This window comes from Chrysochloris asiatica, unplaced genomic scaffold (genome assembly GCF_000296735.1).
Source record: "Chrysochloris asiatica unplaced genomic scaffold, ChrAsi1.0 scaffold00293, whole genome shotgun sequence".
In the NCBI taxonomy this organism is placed as follows: Eukaryota; Metazoa; Chordata; class Mammalia; order Afrosoricida; family Chrysochloridae; genus Chrysochloris; species Chrysochloris asiatica.
Window position 1 is genome coordinate 2,379,928 of NW_006408811.1, and position 9,170 is coordinate 2,389,097.

The window sequence follows — 9,170 nt, forward strand, 5'->3', positions numbered from 1 at the left end:
AAATGGGCTGAGTTCAATCATACTCCATGGACTCCCATTAACCTGAAGATGAGCGAAAAAGGAAGGACTGGTTGGTCCCAAGTGTGGTAAGACCTGGCGATTCCTGAGCCCATGAACAAGGCCATTGCCACAGAGGGCTAGTGCTGAGAGTGAAGCATCTATAGGAAAGGAAGTGAATTCAATTAGAATTTTTTTTAAAAAAAAAATTTTTTTTTATACTGTTTCACGGAGACTGTAATCATTGCAATGAAAATGATGGTGTAAAGCCGATGTTCTCCCATGTAAACTCTTACCCAATTCACAATAAAAACTTACAAAAAGAAAGAAATCCAGTAAAGCACTTAACACAAGTGCTCAACAAACCTGTTTATAATATAAAATTAACAAAAAGAAGATTCCTAGTTGGTTGTAAATTTCAGAGTTTATGAATTGTTAGTTCTGAATATTTGACCCTAAGTAATGAGATACATAGGTAGTCTGGAGATAGCATCTAAAAAGAAAAAAAAATTTTTTCTTGTGGAGGCCTTCATATTTCAGCAAAAGTTGTTTGAATTTTTCTTTAAGATCAAAATAAATGTGTATATGTGAAAACACACACACTCACACAACAGTAAAAGAGAAAATAGATGTCTGGGACATCCTAACAATGAGACGTAATGCACATCCAAAGATTTTGCCAAAAGGGTAAAAGGGGAGTCCACAGATGGGGATTTTTTATTTCTTTTTTTTTAAGAGAAGTAAGCCTTTAATTCCTTGCTGCACAAATAAACCTGGCTCAGCTGGTAGCTTTTAGTGACTAGTCAAAGAGACCAAATCTCATATCCTCATCCAACTCCTCCAACTCTTCCTCTGCTGGGGTTGGGGCAGAGGCAGCAGCAGCAGTGGTGGCAGTGGTCACAGTGACAGCAGCCACAAAGGCAGATGGATTCATCAAGAAGGCCTTGACCTTCTCAACCAGTGGGCAGATGTGCTCAGTCACTATAGACCAAGCTAGGACCTGCTTGTGCCCATTGATGACAGAATGGGATACTGAGGCAACAGCTGGGTAACCAATCTGCAGACACACGCTGGCAATGTTGTTGACACTCTCCACGAAGTGAGAATGCAGAGAGCTTCCTCAGTGATGTTAAGCACTGTCAAACAACTGCTGGATGAACAGCCTAAAGGAGAAGGGAGAGATGTTCAGCATGTTCAGCTGGGTGGCGTCCATGACTCCCATTGTTTTCAGTCTTGATCAACTGTACATCATTCAGGATTTCAATGGCGCCTCTGGAAACCTTTCTGATAATGCCCAAAGCCTGGAAGGAGGAGGTCTTTCAGGACCCAGACTCATGTTCTGGGCCAGCACAGTACCTTTGCATGGAACAATGGCACCAGAAAAGGTGACAGCTGACATCTTTGTGGCCAGCAGCATGTCCTTGATCTCAGTGAGGTGTCTTCCTTGGTGAACACAAATCTCACATTGCCATGGATATGAGGCCACAGTTTCTCCAGAGTGGGGTTGTTTCCCAGGTGCTCTTGGACTGCCATGCACATCATGGTTTTCTTGTCCATGAGGATCTACTGCATCTGCTAGGAGCCCATATTGTCTTTGCACACTGTGAAGCCTCTTGGACAATCACATTGCCTGTTCCCACACGATGTAGCATTTTGTATAATCGTCCAAAAGTTGTATGATCTTAAGGAAGTAGCTGGACTTCAAAGTCGCCCGGTCTTCCCTGGGCATCACAGCAGTGTGCAGGGCTTGCCACAAGGGGCTTAAAGACTCAGTGGCACTTAACAACAAGCAAATAAGGAGTCCTGGTGTGGCGCAGTAGGATAAGCCCTGGACTGCTAACCACAAGATCGAAGTTTCAAACCCACTAGACAGGTGCAAAGTGAGTACTTTGAACCCAGGGTCTGTGCACTGAAAACCTCCTAGACTCAGGCAATAGAGAAGCTGTAACACCAAAGACAGCAAGACACAGCAGCAGAGAAACAGCAGCAGCCGAACCAGAAAACTGTGGGCTTCTCAGTCCATAGAGCAAGGCAATTACAATGGGTATGCCAACTCTTCGGCACTCTGGGAACATGGTGGTTACAAGTCGGGCTGCTAACCTCAAGGGCAGCAGTTCGAAAGAAAGATGAGGCTTTCTGCTCCCATAAAGATTTATAGCCTCAGAAACCCTATGCAGGGTCACTATAAGTCAAAACCAACTCCACGACACACACACACACTACCACCACCACCACTACCCCACCATACCAACTCTTGGAGCAAGAGCACTGAGCACCTTCAGGCTAGAGGATTCTTGGCATAACAGGGTGGTTCCAGACACTAGTCGACAGATCTAAGCTTGCCAACTCATGGAACTAGTGAACTGAGCACCTTTGCACTGAGGCTTATTGGTGAAATGTGGTACCTATGGGCACTTAGCTGCTTCGACAGAGGGCACGCCAGTTCAAGAGTTCCAAAGAGCATAAGGGGGTAAAGGAAAAGAAACTGAGTGCAAGGGAAAGGCCTGCTTTGTAAGTATAGTCAAGAAGTTATCCTGACTGAAAAACTGTATCCTAAATTCTTCCTGATCTTGAATTGTAACTTGTTGTTGTTGTTGGTAAGTGCCGTTGTTATTGTTATACAGTTCAGACCATAGCAACACTATAGGGTTTCTGAGGAGCAGCTGGTGAGCCTGAACCACCAACCATGTGGATCAAACTGACTTTGCAGTCTATAGTGCCACACCAGGACTCCTGTAATTTACTTCCTTAATAGACTTCATTACCATGGGTATTTTCTGTGAGTTCTGTGTTGTTACTGCAACTAATTATTGAACCCAAAAGAGAAATAGAGTGCCATGGTGGGATGGCTGGTGTTAGAGTGGGTGGGATATGTTTGATCTCTGCTCCATAGGAATTCAGCCATCGGCTGATGGTCTTGACTTTGTACTTGCATAAAGTTAGAGGAAGAGGTCAGAGGATGATGGCGGCCACCATGTCACTTTACAACTCTCTTCATAATTTTTCTTTTTCTTTTTTCTTTTGCAGGAGACAGTAAAGGTGAGAGAGTACATTATACAGAATTGTGAGTGAAAAAACAAGGTAATTAAAATGTTATTATGAAGGATAAACTTGGAGCATGGAAATAATTAGCAATACTATTTAAGATGATTTCTCCAAGTATGAAACTACTGATAAAAATATGTATGTACACACATCCAGAAGAGTTAAATATGCTCTTATCTGGCAAGCTGCTTCTTCTTAACTAAAGTACCTAAAATATTACTTGGCAATCTTCTTTGTTTACAAATTCTGTGTCTCTTCATTATTTATTATAAGCAGCATATGAAGCTATACTGGATTTAGCACAAGATATCCTAAATCCCTACAAATAACAAGTCAGTCCTTGTTTCACTGCTCTAGCAGAGCAATAACTTCGGCAACACTGTTTGTTCTTATATCACTAGAGAGCTGAGTAGGACATCAGTATTGGGCAAGGAAACCACGAACATTTTCCAGAATCATCTTAATTTCAAATATTTTATTTTACTTTCAGACCACAAGTTTACATCTTGGGATAAAAAAAAATACACAAATTTTAATATGGGGGAATAATAAAGACACGAAGCATCCCACCCCATAGTTTCTATTTCTAGATAGCATATGACTAAGAACAAGTTTGATAACAAATTTACAAAGCCAATAAACATGCATACTTCCCTCAGTTAGTAGTATAAATGAAGGAGAGAGGAGTACATAGACACAAAACAATGAATGAACAAACAGTATCTAGGTTGGATTTGAAATGCTTCAGGCATTTATATACCATACTACCAGCCCCCAACACACACACAAAATCATTTCATAATATGCCTTAAATCTCTCAGATTTGTTCAGCAGTATATGAGTCGGTACCGACTCATTGGTACCTAACAACAACAACAACAACAACAACAACAACAACAACCTTCAATGGTCAGAAAAGCCCAAGTTTGAAATCTAACCAGCACCTCAGTAATGGATAAATATATTGTGGGGAAAAACCCTCAATAACTTTCTCTTAACATTACCATCACATACTGAATGTACCAGGAATATGATGGTTCACAAAACTAAGTTAAATCTATACTTTTAAAGATGGCTCCAAAGTGCTACCTAGTGAAATGCTACCTTTTATTCAAATGCCATCTCTTCTTTAAATCTTCCTTCTAGGTTATCCCCAATCTAGTTCAGAAATCCTCCAGCTTTTGTTACCTCCTTATAAAGACAACTGTCAAGTGCCTTAAGCACTACTACCTTATACTACGGAGTCCTGGTGCAGTGCTGTGAGTTAATGCTCTGGACTGCAAAGTCAGTGGTTCAAGCTTCAAGGTCAGTGGTTCAAGCTCATCAGCTGCTACTTGAAAACCCTATACAGGGTCGCTATGGGTCAGAACTGACTCGATGGCACTGAAAAACAACATCTTATACTATGCTCTAGTACAGCTATGTTGTTGTTGTGAAGTGCCATCAAGTCGGTTCTGATCCATACCCAACTAGAATATGCCTTGAAGTAAAAAAATTATGCATTCTCCATTCACTAGAGCATTTACTAACTTGATTATATGATATGCTTATCAATATGCTAACATTACAAATCCAAATCTACAACTAGGGCTAATGAACATCAAAAGGAGCCAGACTCTTTGAAATCCACATTATTAAGGTTTAAGTAATCTTTTTAACATTTCCTTCTACTTAAGTTCAATTGACTCCTTAAAAACTTGTTATGTTTGAGCATCTTCAATTTTATATTTCACATAAATGTCATTGTTATCAAGTGCACTGTTCAGTTTATTCCATCTTTCTTTTCTAACTCTATTAATGTTACATTTAGCCAATTTTACATAATTATTTTCAATTTAGTTTGGCATCCATATAATTCCATAATTACACTCATTGTAGAGATATAATTTAAGTAGTAATTTAGCTTTAGTTTAACTTGGCCACACACAAAAAAGTACAGGTAGTACAAAACAATGAATGAATAAAAACATTCACAACCAACTCTCAATTAATCATATGTGGTGAATATGTGCAATGGAGTCAGTTCTGACCTATAGCGACCCTGTACAGGGTTTCCGAGGCTGTAAATCTTTACGGGAGCAGAAAGCCTCATCTTTCTCCCGCGGAACAGCTGGAGCTTCGAACTGCTGACCTTGTGGTTCGCAGCCCAATTCGTAACCACTACGCTACCAGAGCTCCTTATGTAGGATATCTAATAAATATTTTAACCTCTTATTTCCTTCCACTATTCTAATGTTGTTGTTAAATGCCATCAAGTATGTTCTGACTCATAGTGACTCCGTATAAGATTTCCAAGGAGCAGTTGGTGGGTTTGAACTGCCGACCTTGTGATTCACAGTCCAGTGCTGATCCAACAGCACCAGAAGTCCACTATTCTAACAGTTAATTGTTTAAGAAGTAAAACTTGACACTAATAATTCTAATAAAATGTAAAAAAGATGATACTCTGCCATAGGTAGAAAAAATGGACATACATCTTCCCAACCCTTATAACCCACAGCCTTTGAGTTGATTCTGACTCACAGCAACTGTTTCTGAACTACAAATCTTTCTCCTTCTGAACCACTAGTGTATTTGAACCTCCAGCCTAGTAGTGCTTATCCTACAGAGCTAAACTTCATAGAAACATGGCGGTAATGGTGGTGGTGTGCTGTGGAATAGGTTGCAACTCACAGTGACCCTGCATAGGATTTCAAAGGCTATAAATATTTATGGGAGCAGAAAGCCTCAACTTTCTCCTGCAGAAAGATGGTAGTTTCAAAGTGCTGACCTTGAGGTTAGCAGCCTGACTCATAACCACTACGCTAAGTTATATGCTTGTAATGGAGTCCTGGCGTGGCGCTGTAGGATAAGCAGTGGACTGCTACCACAAGGTCAGCAGCAGTTCACATCTATACAGGGTTGCTATGAGTCAGGACTGACTCCACAGTACACACAAACATCTTTTAACATTTGTACTGTTAACTCATCTTTTCTTTTTTTCTGAAACTATGTATTAGAAGACGCCAGCTAGAGTAGGAAACAATATGGAACAAAACTCAAAATTACAAAAAAGACAGGGCTTGTATTCCACAGATGCCCAATGTCCTTGAGATGAAAGAGAGATAAGGATGAACTAGCTGGTTTGAAGTTCAGGGAGATGTGTGAACTCAAGAGCCCTAGGATATTGACTGACCTAGCCACTGGGGGCTACAGTTAAGAATGAAGCAGCCAGCTGGTCTGAAGTAGGGGGGAGAGGGGGGCAAGAACTCCCAAAGTTGCAGTACCCACTTCACCTAGTGTGGATGGCTTGCTGACCAGAATGCGACCAGATAAAGAAGTATAAAACAGGGAGCAAGTGTTAATTGCTACAAGTTGATGAACTGAATCTTTGCTTATAAATGAAGCTGCTCAAAATTCCAACCGAATAGGGAAAGGTTCTGCATATCAACGTTCAAACATGTCCCTCATTACACTGGGATGATAGGAACGGGCAGCTTAGACTTTGGCTACCAAAATTTTGTTGTTGTTAGGTGCCATTGAGTCGGTAACAACTCATAGCGACCTTATGCACAGCAGAACGAAACACTGCCCTATCCTGGGCCAACCTCAGTACTATGGCCACGCTTGAGTCCACTGATGATGCCACCTGACCAATCCATCTCATTGGGGGTCTTCCTTTTTTTCTCTGGCCCTCCACCCTACCAAACATGATATCCTTCTCCAGTGACTGGTCCCTTCTGACAATATGTCTTAAGTGTGAGAGACAAAGTTTGGCCATCCTGACCTCCAAGGAGCACTCTGGCTGCACTTCTTCCAACACAGATCTGTTGGTTCTATGGGCAGCCCATGGCATTTTCAATATTCTCCTCCAACACCATAATTCAAAAGCATCAATTCTTCTATGGTCTTCCTTATTCACTGTCCAGCTTTCACATGCATATGTGATTTTTGAAAATACCATGGCTTGGGTCAGGAGCACCTTAGTCTTCAAGCTGACATCTCTGCTCTTCAACACTTTAAAAAGGTCTTGGGCAGCAGATTTGCCCAATGCAATACATCCTTTGATTTATTGACTGCTGCTTCCTTGAGTGTTGACAGTTGATCCAAAAAGAATGAAGTCCTTGACAACTTCAGTCTTTTCTCTGTTGATAAGAATGTTGTTTTTTGATCCAGTGGTAAGGATTTTTGTTTTTTTACATTGAGATGCAATCCATACTGAAGGCTGTGCTCTTTGATCTTCATCAGTAAATATTTTAAGTCCTTTTCACTTTCAGCAAGCAAGGTTGTATCATCTGCATATCGCAGGTTGTTAATGAGTCTTCCTCCAATCCTGATGCCACGTTTTTCTTCATAGAACCCAGATTCTTGGATCATTTGTTTAGCACACAGGTTGAATAAGTATCGTGAAAGAATACAGCCCTGTCGTACACCTTTTTAAATTTTAATCCATTCAATGCCCCCATGTTCTGTTCGAACAACTACCTCTTGGTCCATGTACAGATTCCTCATGAGCACAATTAAGTGTTCAGAAATATTCATACTTCGCAATGTTGTCCATAGCTTGTCATGATCCACACAATCGAAAGCCTTTGTGTAGTCAATAAAGCACAGATAAACACAGGGAGCTACAAAGGCACCAAGTGGCTGGCTTATAAGCTTTCATTCGGATGCTTAGTGTCAGAAGGAGGGGTGTAAGACAGAAACTCTAGTGAACAGTTTTTCTCTTGTCCAGATGGGTCTGGTGATGAGGGGGATAGGATTTTATGATTCAATTGCAAGTTAACTATTATCAGGTCTAATGGCAATATCACAACTGTAAATGTAGAAGAGGTGCAACTAAAAGGGGGAGCAGTTAATCTGTCATTTCAGGAACAGAGAACCCTAGCACCATCAAAAGGGAAAAACTTGAAAGGAGCAAAGAATCCTAGCCAGAAAAGCGGCGACAACAGAAATGGTGGTGAAGGCGATAACACAAACAGAGCCGCAGAGAACACAGGCCCACGGACTGAGAAAAGCAGTGTGCCTGCAAGCAGGTGGCTGGCTGGCTTGCAAAATGTGCCCTTTGGATACTCAAACAAATATCTATTTTCAATGTGGTATGTGTACATCAAAAAAAAAAAAAAAAAAAGATATTAAAGGTAAATATTGTTGGCTAAGAGTACATGAAAGGGACTGCAGTCATTACAATGATTTGTTGTATGTAAAACTGATGATGTGCCCTGTAAGCCTTCACTCACTCAATACACAATAAAAACTTTTTTAAAGTGCTTAGTGAAAACTGGAGGAACCAGAGACTATGGCCCTCAGCTACACTTCAGGTCTGAAGCAGAACTCACCCTCATGGCCTAAGTGTCTATCAAGCAACAGAAAGGCATATAGGGACACAATACCACTAGTGAGGTATGATCACTCTGAAATGGGCAGCTACTCAAGATTAAAAGGGCAACACTATGCTGAAGGATCAGCACTAGACTACAAACCACAAGGTCAGTGTTCTACACTCACCAGCTGCTCCTTGGAAACCCTATACAGGGTCACTAAGAATTGGAACCAACTTGATGACACTTAATAACAAAGATTTTTAAGTGTGAGTACGGGAGTGGTGGAGTCTTGGTGTGGCGCTATAGAATAAACACTTGACCACAATGTCAGTTTGAACCACAAGATTGGCAGTTCAAACTCACCAGGAGCTCCTCAGAAACCCTATACAAGGTCTCTGTGTGTTGGAACTGACTTGATGACACGCAACAATAACAAGAGAATGGTGGTAATGGTTGTGTGCCTGGAGTCTGTTCTGATTCATAACGACCCTGTATAGGGTTTCTGAGGGCACAAACCTTTATGGGAACAGAAAGCCTCATCTTTCTCCCGCAGAGCAATTGGGGGATTCTAACTACTGACCTTGTGGTTGGCAGCTCAACTCATAATCCACTGTGCTACTACGGTTTCTAGTGGACTGAATGAAATTAAAAAATAAAACTTTTCCACAAAAATTTGCAGTTCCCTCATATAGTCAGAGGTACAGAAACACTTACCCCTCTGTATTTTTCACAGACCTAAGGAGCTCTGGTAACATAGTTGAGTCGGAACAGATGCCACGGCACATAACAAACAACAACAAGGAGCTCTGGTAGCGTAGTGGTTAT

The 9,170-nt window shown here is 41.1% G+C and overlaps 1 pseudogene; it reads right to left on the bottom strand.

The window, feature by feature from the left end:
• Nucleotides 1-796: 796 nt before the first annotated feature.
• On the bottom strand, nucleotides 797-1,726 carry LOC102812614 (annotated as a pseudogene).
• Between the last annotated feature and the right edge of the window lie 7,444 nt (nucleotides 1,727-9,170).